We start from the raw sequence: 13,791 nt of genomic DNA, 5'->3' as shown, positions 1-13,791 counted from the left end.
GGCTTTCAAAGACATCTGATCTACGAATTTATGATCGTGTAAGCGAACTTTCTAACTACGAGATAAGTCTGAACCTAAAATATAACAAATTGACAAACTTTGATATAGTTCCGCTAGTTCTCAATAGGTGGCACCATTATTGGGGCGATTAAAAATGTATCAGGGAAAATTATTATGTAGATTAAGCACAAATTATTGTCATAATTGACAATATCAGCGTTCACTAGCTAAACCCAGTGTTGTTTTACATTCAGTAGAGGGGAGATTAATACAGATCATTGTACATGCTTAATATCGACCCTAAGTTCTGCCACTCAACGATCAAGATCGGTCACTTTTATATGTTTCAGAAGTTTGCACTGTAACCAGAACTGCAATACAGAGCAACGTCACACTCTGGTCAAAGTCTGATGCAGCTTAACTTGTTGGCTGAACTTCATGGAATTTTTTTCCGCTAATTTTTTTTCTTCATAATTTCATTAGTTCTCAAATTAAAACTCAACGCAGAGTTGAACAATAGCGGAACCCCAAGGCATGTGTGAAATATTTCCGAGGTAACTACAAGAGACACGGATTGCAGAGAGATTATGCATTAACTTTTAACTCTGGAAATACTGGCAAGTAGTATTCTGGCTCGTTACGGAAATAGTTGTCATCGTGCGCTAGAGTATGGCAGACGCTGTCTTTTAGCACACCAGTAGCGTGGAATCTCCAACGCTTTACGTTTTTAATTAACTATGTCAAAGCGGTGCTGAGAAATACTTATCTGAAAGTAAAAACCTTTGAAGGGATACGTCATGTGTACAAAAGATCAAATAGAGCTGAATACCTCCAACATTTTAAATGGATATTTCCAGACGCATTTCATTTTAAAGGGGAACTGAGCTTCCCAATCATGCATCAAGTTGGAAGTGCTCTGCACAGAGTTGTAGACTTCCACAGAATACGAAATGGCAGTGTGGAATACGGTAGTTTTCCTAGCAGCAATGTAACCTTAGATACACCAAGGCTATGCTAGCTGCATAAACAGCAGGCGATGTTACTGTATTGTATTTATTATCATTCCATGGTATTCATACATTGCTTACAGCTAGAATATGGAACAAGTAAAAAAACTTAATACTATTATAAAATCTTAATTTATATTCACAGTCTAGATGAAATATATACAGGCGAGATTTACAATGTAGTCTACTAGTACAACACATAGTTTTAGTATCAATTTCATGAAGTGTTATTGAATGTCATGAATTCACCTACAGAATAGAAGGCGTGAGAAATTAGGTACTTCTTTAATTTAGCCCTAAATAATCTTATGTTTTGAGATTCATTTTTTATATCGATAGAGAGGCAATTAAAAATTTTTACTGCCATATAACGCACTCCTTTTTGATAGCACGATAGACTTGCCGATGGAGTATGAAAGTCATTTTTTGACGTGTATTTATGCTATGAACTGTTGAATTAGTTACAAAGTTTTCACGATTACATACGAGGAAGACTATTAATGAAAAGATATACTGACAAGCCATGGGAATTATTTGTAGTTTTTTTTTTCAAATAGTCCTACACGATTCCCTAGATTTGGCACCTACTATTATTCTAATTACTCTTTTTTGTAACAGAAATATATTGTTACTATCTGTGGAATTTCCCCAGAATATTATTCCAAAATTCATTACCGAGTGGAAGTATGCAAAGCATATTGTTTTTAAGGTATTGATTGATATTTACTATCTTTTGCATAGATCTAATAGCAAAACAAGCTGAATTTAGTTTGGGGGTAATTTCTTTAATATGATTTTTCCAATTTAACACATTATCGATTTTTAAGCCAAGAAATTTGGTTGTTGTTGTTTCTAATAGGGATCTATTGTTAATTATTGCGCTAGAAATTTGCGACGTTGAATTTGGACAGGATTTAAATTGAATTATGTTAGTTTTGTTACAATTTAATACCAATTTATTGACTGAGAACCAGTCACAAATTTTGAAGAGAATTTCCTGTGTTGAAGATTGGAATGTGTTGGAGTTATTGGCTGTAATTACGATACTTGTGTCATCTGCAAATAATATGGGATTACCTATATCTTTTATTGGGGGGGGGGCAAGATCATTTATAAATACTAGAAAAAGTAGGGGACCTAATATTGATACTTGAGGAATTCCATTATTAATAGTTCCCTATGTCGATGCAGATTTCATAGTTGTATCTTTCAATGCTATTAAAAATGATGACAATAAAAGTTATTTATGCAACAAGTGAATAATTTTGATGATAATGGCATGAGTGAATAAATTGTAGGCAATAAATTATGAAATAATTCGGCATCCATAGCTGACAAAGTCTTCATATGTTCGCATCGATTAGTTGCGTCTGGCATTGGCATTGAATAACGAGAACTGGATCGTCTTGCAGATATTACAAACTTCAGTTATACCTTAGGTATCAAATTTTATGTTGCAAATGTTACTTTATTTTGTTAATATAGTTTCTCTGAACCACAAAACTGTGTTGTGTGATACTACAAAAGTGAAACAAAATTGTTAAAGATTAGAAATAATACGTTATCTTAAGCCTTACGGTATTACGTCATAGCGAATACGTCATTGCTATTATTGGCACGCGTGCCATAATAAGCCGATGACGCACAATATTGGATGTGGTAACAAGCTGTGTATAATGCTAGAATGGCATAAAATATCTCTTCTCATAAAGTACACTTCTGCCCGACCCGCACAGATAAAATTACTCAGACATGCTATCTACTGTCCGTCCAAGTGGTTATGCCGCAGGATCGTAGAAAGGAGGGAAATCACGTGACAGTTAATTACTTAACGAGGCCCTTTTATTTAAGTTATTTTAAACACTTGTATAATATTACGTAGACGTCCAATTCCTAACAGAAATTAATGTTTTCAGAAAAGAGCTAAGACAGCCCAGATTTTACAGAGGGGCGACAGTATCTGTGCGAAAATATGATTCAATATTGAAAGTTCTTTCGTCACTGGAAAACGCGAACATATTTCTGGAACGTACTACTGGGTGTTCAGTTCAAAGTGTGTCATGGCTCGCTGTATGCCGTCATGTGGCTAGCTGATGAGCCTAGAGAATTCAATCTTCCTACACTTCCGCAGAGGTGTATAACCTAAGAGGCAGAGAAGTTGCCTAGCAAGTACGGCGTTCATTCTGAAGAGTACGTACCGATACGTACGGTAACGCCGGTAGTGGCAGGAATGTGAACTGTTTGGAAATACGTACTGTCGGGATATGGGGAGAGGGTTAAGACGATTATTTACGTATTTGTTTACATTAACTTCGACGGTCAACATGGACACGGAGCATTTGATTTGTGTTGTGGAATGTTACCGTACGCAACCGATGATAACTAGGGAACGGAATTTGGAGTAGTAAAAGCTAGTATTGGCATCTACACAGTCATTTGTTTACAACCCTTTATACCAAGTCCTCCCCTCCATGACAGACTCGCAGGTCTCTACACGTCAACAACAGGTGAACGGGACAGTTGTCGCATAAGAACTTCAACATGCAGGTTTGTGGTTCAGAGTAGTGAAGTGCAGGTACAATGCCGAAAGTGAAACCAACTAACAATACAGTATTGAAAGACTATATTTGTAAAACCTCCAGATCAAGTATCAAAATTCAGGAAACAATTCCCTAAATTGTCGCTTCCCCCATGTCCAGTTCCTACGAGATGGGGGTCATGGTTAGAAGCTTGCAATTATTACGCACGTCACCTCCAATCTGTGAAGAAAGTGGTCCAGTCTTTCGATACCGATGACGCGGCTGCGATTCAAATACGCCAGGAACTGCTAAATGATGCAACAATCGAGAAAGAAGTCACGGATATTAAGTCAAATTTTGGATATTTACCGGATGCCATTATCCAATTAGGAAAGTCAGGAGTAGAACTAGTTGAGCAAATAAATATTATGAGGACTATTGTAAATAAACTGAGTGCAGCAGAAGGTGAAATAGGAAAACGTGTTGGTGAAAAAATGAACAAAGTTTTGATTAAAAATGATGGATACGATATTCTTAGTCGGATTTCAGATGTACTAACAAAGACGTTTCCCAATGACGTCATTCAACATGTGAATTTAATTGACGTATCTTGTTTCAAGTACTCTCTAATTGTCTCTGCAGATGGAGAGCGGAGCTTTTCCACGTTACAAAATTTCCTTCCTTGCAGCAGAGCAAACTTGTATTTTGAAAATTTGAAAATAATATTTACAATTTATTATAACAAGGCATAGCATTAATTGAAAATGCCATTTCGTTTGGATCTACATATTCAGAGGCGAGTTCCATACAGAAGACAACTGTCTATCAACATCAATATGTCCACTGACACTCGAAGATGCAGAGGTTCATATTTAATTATGTATATTTGTAATGTTGTTTATTGGTGTCTTGTGCGTTGCGAAGAAAAGCACATGTAGTTCAAAAAGAAATGCAGATTATGTATGTAGGTCACTATATATCATTAAACTATTCCATTTGTTTATTCTGAAATATATTTACAGACGTTGCGTGTAAGTTTGTATGAAGTGGACTGTACTCTTCCATGCGCCGTGACGCAGCTCGCTTGACAGTCACTGAGCTACGAATATCTATACTACGTTTCACCATTCTTTATAATACTCCAAATCCCTTTCCCTGATGATAACAAATACCCTGCGTACGACTTGCCGGCGCAAAACACAGTTGGAAAGAGGTTATGGTAGCACACAGACCGTACAGACCGCCATCTGTTGCTATGAAGCTCAAGTTATACCGTACACGTTCTCAAGTTCAGACTGAAGAACGCCTTAAATAATATGCAACTTCTCTGGCATATAAGCTGAAACTCGCTTCAAATCAGTGACCCAACAACAGTGACGTCATGACACACTTTGAAATGAACACCCAGTATACTCACTAACTCAGTGCTGTTTACTATATGCGGCCTTGATTCTGTGTGGAGGACAGTTGGAACTTCATTAGCATAAGGGGTGGGAGTAAAGTACGAGGTGGGGCATGGGAACCAAGTGTTTTTTAAATGGCTTGTACTCGGTCGTTATGAAAGGGAGAGACGTGCTGCACGTGACAGTCCATTCCGTGGCTCATAGCATTTCGCCTGCAGTCGGCATCATGGAGCAGTGGACGCATGTTTGCGTATGATTGTTTTGTTAGTAATGGCGAGTCTGTGACCTCGATACGGCTTGAGTTTTGCTACAGATTCAATATTAATCGCAATGATTCTGTTCCCGTGCGTGACACAATCTTATGTTGGGTTAAAAAATCTTAAAAAAAAAAAGGCGCAATGCTGAAGAATAAATCGCCCGGTCCCCAACACAGATTGCGTGCTTCAGAAAATTTTCAGTCAGATAAGCGATACTGCGCAGCCCAGGCCGCTCTGTTCGAAGACATTCAGCTGCTCTTGGAATCAGCAATCGTACGGTAAGACGGATTTTGCAAGGTGATTTAAATTTACACCCATAAAAGATAGGTGGTTTCAGCAAGATGGGGCCACGGCGCATATCTCCAGAACGCCAATGGCAGTTCTCTGCCTCCTGTTTTCCAATCGTCTCATTTCGAGATTTGGTGATGTTCCATGGCTCCCTCGGTCCCCTGACCTGTCCACGTGATATTTGAGGGGTCTAGTATCAAAACCTACCACATCCACTTTGCTATATTTTGAGAACAATGAGAAAAACGTGCAGTTATTCGTTGGATGTGGCAGGTTTTGAAAATAATCCAATTTTTACTATGCATTATATATTGGTTGTAGTTCAAATTTGAAAAAGCCAGCCAGTGCATGTGGTAGGTGTTAGAAAGTACTCCAAAATACATAAGGAAGCTCAATTTTTTAAAAAGTGGATATGGCAGGTTTTGATACTAGACCCCTCATTTGTCTATGTGGGCACCTAAAGGCACGTGTTTACGAGGATAAGCCCAGAATATTAGATGAATTAAAGTACACAGTACGTCAACACATCACCCAAATCAACAGAGATCTCCTGGAAAGAATAGAGGTGAATTTTCGTCAGCGCCTTAAACAATGCGTCAACACAGACGGACATCACATGCCAGATGTAATTTTCCGCTCATAATTGAAATGGTATGTTCTCACAAACGTTGTTCTACCAATAAAATGTGTTGAAAACAAAAACTAACTGTTTTATGATTATTTTAAAAACACTTGGTTCCTATGCCCCACTCTGTACATTCAAAAACTCAGGTACAATAAAAATTGCAATAAAAATAAAATGATATCCCTGTATAATTAATTGTTTCTGATCCACACAGACTTGTGCCCCGTACTTTTACACTTTTCGCGAGGCGGATTGCTTAGCAACTGCTCCAGGCTAGTCTCTAGTGCTTTGAATGATTAGCTAATGTAGCGGAGTTCGGATCCTTGAACCACGAGCGCTATATTACGCCGTTATGACGGAATAACGTAGATGAGTCACGCTAGACTGGACGGCTTCTGAATTGATTGATGACATTTGGAAACGCACAGATGAGAATCGGCCGTCCGCCATCACTCGCGGCCACATCCGCGCAAAAAACTGATATCATCGCCAATCAAATACCCGACAATATCGGTCTAATATAACCGCCGGATATCTGCAATGTTACCTATTAATTGACTCCCTGAATAATGGAGCATACTGTTAAAGTCTAATGATGGTTATTTAATTAACAATATTGCGGTTGTCTACGGGCAAAATATTACAAAATATTACTTTTTTTGGTGGTTTAATTCCAGTTCTGATAAATGTATAGCAATTAAATTAATTCGCGAACAACCATTTTTATTACTAAAGTTCTTATTAGAGTCCGGAGATGATGAAAAATGCTTCCATTTCCCGATGATTATTTAATAGAGAAATATAATTGCTCTATGCAATTTTTGGAAATTTACACTTCATTTCAATATAATAAGACTTTACAGTAACAACAGACAGGTTTGTTATCTTAAATTGTCTCAGTTTCGAGGCCAACTTTGGACCTTATTTCATTCAAAGTGTTCTGCCTAACAGATCCTTCACTGCAAACCTAATCTTTCCTATTTTCTGCCTTCCTCTCAGTCTCCGCATATGATCCATAATATCTTAAGGGGTTAGGTACAGTTTAAAGCAGTAAATTTTTGGAAATATTCAAACTTTTTTTCCACCATTACTCTATCTTGTAGAATAATAAAAACTGGTATGTGTAAAACACTGTCCTTCTGCTATATGAAAAAAAAATAGTTTTACGATTAAAAAAAATTATTTACTTTTTTTTTTTTTCAAAATTCAGTTCACTGTGCAGTGATGAAGCTTTTCTCACATAACTCAAAAACTATCCAACATTCTGTGATGTAATTTCTGTGTGTATTTATGCATGTTGTATCTACAATATGATGCAAGATCACTTGTCTACCTTCGATAGATTGACTGATAAAAAATAAATTCATTTTAAAAAATGGTCAAATGTCAGTATTTTCTTCTAACACAAAATAAAAAAAAATATTATTTATTAAGGAATGTAGTAGAAAGAGCATGATTTTATGAACATGAGTTTCAGCAATAAAATAAAAGAGAGAGAACACGAAAAAGTTAACAAGTTTATGAGTTCTGAGGGAAACGCTTAATCACTGCACAGTCAACTGCCATAATTTTGAATTTTGAAAAAAAAAAATATATATATATAATTTTTTATAGTAAAAATATATTTTTTTTTCATATAGCAGAAAAACAGTGTTTTACAAATTCCAAATGTTCATTATTGTACAAGATACAGTAATGTAGGAAAAAAAATGTTGAATATTTCCAAAAAATTTACTGTTGTAAGCCAAACCTAACCCCCTTAACAATAACAACGGTCAGTTTTCTAATCTTAAATTCTCTCAGTTCCGAGACCATCTTTCGACTACACCTCATTGACAGTGTTCTGCTCAAGGGCAGATCTTTCACTGCAAACCCAGCATTTTTCAGTCTTTCCTATTTTCTGCCTTCCTCTTGGTCTCCGCATATTATGATTCCATATATCTTAATATCGTCTATTATTTGATATCTTCTACTGCCCCGAACTCTTCTCCCGTTCACCATTCCCTCAAGTGTATCCTTCGTTAGGCAGTTTCTTCTCAGTCAGTGACCCAGCCAATTTAATTTTTTATTCCTGATCAGTTTCAGCATCATTTTTTCTTCATCCACTCTTTCCAACACAGCTTCGTTTCTTATTCTGTCTGTCCATTTCACACGCTCCATTCTTCTCCAAATCCACATTTCAAATGATTCTAGTCGCTTTGTTGTAATGTACATGCTTCTGACCCATAAAATTCTACACTCCACACAAAGCTCTTCACTAGTCTCTTCTTTAGTTATTTTCCCAGAGGTCCGCATAAGATGCTCCTTTTTCTATTAAGGAGTAGTTAATATTGTGACGGCCACGTGAGATTCGATCTCACGACCGACGGACGAAGGGTTAAGTCGGCCGTGTTTTGGGCGGGTTGCGCGCGCATCTGCTTCCTGGGGCATGTGCTAAGGCAGAGAGAAGACAGGGGAGAGAGCGACTGCGGCAGAGAGGGGAGATATCCAGATTATTCGAGAATGCCATCCTGACATCCGTGGAAATCTTCTATGCATCTGTCGACTGACCGCGAACTTTCTCGCAACTATGGTTTGGTTATATAAGAAGAGACGCAAGTTAGTAGGAGTAGTGTTGTTAAAGTCAGTGGAGAGCAAGCCAGCCAGTCTTGGGTAGCAGTGAAGCCAGCTTTGGGACCGAAGTTCGACTTGAGTTGTGTCCGTAACTGTGGAGCCGGAAGTCCTGAGTCTGAGTGCAGTGGACCGCAGTTGGGGGACCTGAGTTCGAAGTTCAGCGGATTGTCTGTGAAGGTCTGGGGTTCGAGATACTGTGAACTCGAGTGACTGAGCTAGAAGAACTAGCCAAGGCAAACGAGCTGTGAACTGAGAACTGATAGTTCTGATTTGTAAATAGTGCTTTGTGAACATTAGTTAAAATTAGCAGTACATTGTTGTTCTCAATAATTCAAGTAAATTGTCATTGTCGTCTGTGGAGTGCACTAACGAATAGTGTGTTACTGTGTGGAGTGGAAATCCCATTGTTGACGGGAGCAGAATTAAATTGTAGAAAGTCATTATTATTGTTGCTTTAAATAAAAGTTACATTGTTGAGTTGGAATAAATTTACAATATTTTTACGGGCATACAGAATGCAAATTAATTATTCGTGGATAGGGTAAGCTTAAATGAAAAGAAAGCCTATATTGTGTTTTAATACACGTCACGAAACCAAAATTTAATTTAAGTATTGTCCTATCGAGTGCAACATAACGAAATGAAAGACACCATCGCTATAAAATCCAGGTAAAAGCGCGAACACTTTCTACTATTTAATTAACACGACTTTGCATCGTACGTAGTGCACTGTACTCGAAAGGTGACGCTGATGACGAATGTCATTGGAGGGGACGAAACCTGTTAATATCCTTCTGCCTGAACATGTCACTAATAGAACATGGCCTTCGCTGAAAGGGCTTCAAAAAGATTGACCAACTAAAGCTAAACTGTACACAAAACATTTTTTTTTTAATAATGTCAAACGTCCTTTTCACATATCAACACAACGCAGAACTGCACGCATTGTATTCTTCACCTGACATACTTAGGAACATTAAATCCAGACATTTGAGATGGGCAGGGCATGTAGCACATATGGGCGAATCCAGAATTGCATGTAGAATGTTAGCTGGAAGATCTGAGGGAAAAAAGTCATTTGGGAAGGCGAGACGTAGATGGGAGGATAATATAAAAATGGATTTGAGAGAGTTTTTATATGATGATAGGGACTGGATTAATCTTGCTCAGAATAAGGACCGATAACGTGCTTATGTGAGGGAGGCAATGAACCTTTGGGTTCTATAAAAGCTGTTTGTTTGTTTGTTTCGTTGGTTCGTTTATTTGTGTTTGTTTCGTTCGTTTGTTTCTTTCGTTCGTTTGTTTTTCGTTCGTTTGTTTCGTTCGTTTGTTTCTTTCTTTCGTTTGTTTCGTTCGCTTGTTTGTTTCGTTCGTTTGTTTGTTTCGTTCGTTTGTTTCGTTCGTTTGTTTCTTTCGTTCGTTTCTTTTGTTCGTTTGTTTGTTTCGTTCGTTTGTTTCGTTCGTTTGTTTCGTTCGTTTCATTCGTTCGTTAGTTCGTTTCGTTCGTCCGTTTCGTTCGTTCGTTTGTTTCGTTCGTTTCATTCGTTCGTTAGTTAGTTTCGTTCCTGTCGTTTCGTTCGTTTCATTCGTTCGTCCGTTTGTTTCGTTCGTTTCATTCGTTCGTTAGTTCGTTTCGTTCGTCCGTTTCGTTCGTTTCATCCGTTTCGTTCGTTTCATTCGTTCGTTCGTTTCGTTCGTTTGGTTCGTTCGTTTGGTTCGTTCGTTTCGTTCGTTCGTTTGTTTCGTTCGTTTCATTCGTTCGTTAGTTCGTTTCGTTCGTCCGTTTCGTTCGTCCATTTCGTTCGTTCGTTTGTTTCGTTCGTTTCATTCGTTCGTTAGTTCGTTTCGTTCGTCCGTTTCGTTCGTCCATTTCGTTCGTTCGTTTGTTTCGTTCGTTTCATTCGTTCGTTAGTTCGTTTCATTCGTTCGTTAGTTCGTTTCGTTCGTCCGTTTCGTTCGTCCATTTCGTTCGTTCGTTTGTTTCGTTCGTTTCATTCGTTCGTTAGTTCGTTTCGTTCGTCCGTTTCGTTCGTTTCATCCGTTTCGTTCGTTTCGTTCGTTTGTTTCGTTAGTTTCATTCATTCGTTAGTTCGTTTCGTTCGTCCGTTTCGTTCGTTTGTTTCGTTCGTCCGTTTCGTTCGTTTCGTTCGTTCGTTTGTTTCGTTTCGTTCGTTTGTTTCGTTTCTTTGTTTCCTTCGTTCGTTTCGTTCCTTTGTTCGTTTCGTTCGTTTGTTTGGTTCATTTATTTATTTATTTATTTAAATATTTATTTATTCATTCATTAATTTTATTTATTTAACTTTGTAGGCAAAACGCCATCAGGCCTTCTCTTCCCCTCAACCAGGGGATTACAACTACAATATTAAGAACACAATTAAAACTGAAGGGTTCAGAGCCATAGTGGTCCAAGCGCCATTTATTAAAAACGGAGAAAGCAAGGCTTAAAGTTAAGTGAATATCATAGTTTAATGAAGATTGACATATCATTTAGTTTTAATGTGTATACTTTATATTACTTGCTATATGTTTCCATTGAATTATGGTAATAACTTCATTTTAACCCTCGTTTTCTACGGCTTTAGTACATGGCGCTTGGCCCACTATGGTTCTGAACCCTTCATATTACAATTACAATTAATATTGAATTTACAATTACAATAAAAATCGAAGTACTAAACGTCCTAAAAGTGTCGGATCGTATCAGTCATCATCGGTGATTGGCGATTGTTATAATTTCTAGAGGACCCTAAGTTCGCTGGTTCGATTCAGGCTGAAGACATTAAAAAGGAGGAGTGATAAAAGGAAAGATGTCAATATCGAGACTTATCAGTTTAATATATTCTCCCTTAATAATGTGCCACTAAAATTCCTGGGTCATTTTACGCCCTAACCAAAATTGAATTCTGGTGGAAGTACCCCCTGCATATAATCGGAGTGTAAATACGTTCTGGAACATTCTACTTGTGATTCATTCTAGTACTGCATTTGAAATTAAGTTCGTAGCCAGAAAAACTACAATTTTAAGGTACTTCTTGAAATAAATAAACAATAACTCTAATATTATCACACATACTGTTGAATTTTGTATATGTACAGTAGGGGAGTAGTGGGTACAGTGAGACAAAAAATATTAAGACATATTTATGCAAATGATAATTCAAGTATTTTTAAAATCAAGTGCAATAGAAATAGACATTAAAACATGGAGTATAATAATACATAAACAAAAACGTTAATAGATAAAGGACATAATATACAATACGTGTTCGTAAAAAAAAATGCAAATGTCTCACTGTTCCCATTCAGGAGGGTACAGTGAGACACCACAGTGTCTGTTAACGGACATTGAAATGATTTACATTTATTTCAAAAGAAAACAAAAACTTGCTGTCTCTTTATCTTGACATGTTCTGTAGGCTTATTTAGAATAATTTTGATGTCTGACTTCGAAACCATTGAAACATCTGGACATTAGAAAAAGTGAATTTTCCATGACATTTCAAACTTTTGCGAAAAAATGAAATGAATTTTTGGTGACAACAAAGCTTATAATTATAAGAATTTAATTTAATTCTTTATTATTTTTTAACATTTTCTTAAATTTTGTGAATAATTTTTTTTATTCAAGAAACAATTAAAATTTAATGTATCCATTATTTTAAGCTACAGTTTCTAAATTGGTTACTAGTATGTTCAGTTTTAATGTTAGTTACTGGTAAATGTAATATAATTACAGTTTGTTTTTGCAAATCATTGGTACATGGGAACAGTGAGACGTCTCAGTGTACCCTTCAATGGCATGTCTCACTGTTCCCTTTACGCATAGTTCGTTTAAAAATGACGCCATCACTTCAAAATTAAAACAAGAAAGACGAAACCTTGCCAAACATAATCTCAAATATCATTGTATTAGGTAACAAAACATTCATATTTATATCTCATTTGTATATCCAATATAACCTTCATTAAACAAAAGCCAAAATTTTACTTCTAGAGTGAAAAATTACGAATTATTTTTTCATCACTCACCTTTATAACTAGAATCAAATCGAGTATGAAAATACTGTTACTTTACTCATGTAACATACAACTCCACTATTACCAACATCTCAACATCAAAATTTATCATCTAATAAAAAAATCTCACTGTTCTCCCTGTCTTACTGTACCCACTTCTCCCCTATATCATGCGATTAAAAAAACTCCAATTCTTTCACACAAATCCGTGCTTTGATAAGTTTCACATTCAAATTGCTGGAACGGTTTTTATAAAAACGTCTAATAGCCTATACATATCCCTATCTAATATTGCACTTATTAGTGTCACTTATGAGGTTCGAACCTGTCTCCGCACAGTTGACTAAACAATAACAAAACAATGATTTACTTGCTGTCACCTGTAGCGATTTCCTTTCACATCTTTATGGAAGAGTATCGATGGCAAAGTTGAAACGTTTGCATATGTAACAGCAACAAGTGAAATCAAAACAAAAGCTGTAATTGACTTGTGAAGTGTGATTTACACCACGAATTGAAACGATTGTCGAGGATCAATCATCGATTCGCAGTGTCAGATAAAACGTCACAATTCCGGAGTGATTATCGAATAAGCTTATCTCTTGAATTTGTAAACAGTACTGCAAATAAACTAGCAGGCGCGAAACAGTGCACTCCACTACACGTTGCTATAGCAACTGAAATATGTTATCAATAGGGATCGGACTTGTAGGTTTTACTTATTTTTTTCCTTGCTTCTGAACTCTTAATTTTTTCAATACTTTTTCGAATCATGATCGTAGAATTCGTATATGTGAATTCCGTTGACTTACTTACTGGCTTTTAAAGAACCCGGAGGTTCATTGCCGCCCTCACATAAGCCCGCCATTGGTCCCTATCCTGTGCAAGATTAATCCAGTCTCTATCATCATATCCCACCTCCCTCAAGTCCATTTTAATATTATCTTTCCATCTACGTCTCGGCCTCCCCAAAGATCTTTTTCCCTCCGGCCTCCCAACTAACACTCTATATGCATTTCTGGATTCGCCCATACGTGCTACATGCCCTGCCCATCTCAAACG

The sequence above is a fragment of the Periplaneta americana genome, chromosome 6 (genome assembly GCF_040183065.1).
Source record: "Periplaneta americana isolate PAMFEO1 chromosome 6, P.americana_PAMFEO1_priV1, whole genome shotgun sequence".
Classification (NCBI taxonomy): domain Eukaryota; kingdom Metazoa; phylum Arthropoda; class Insecta; order Blattodea; family Blattidae; genus Periplaneta; species Periplaneta americana.
The sequence above is the reverse complement of the archived record's forward strand: the minus strand, read 5'-3'. Positions refer to the sequence as shown.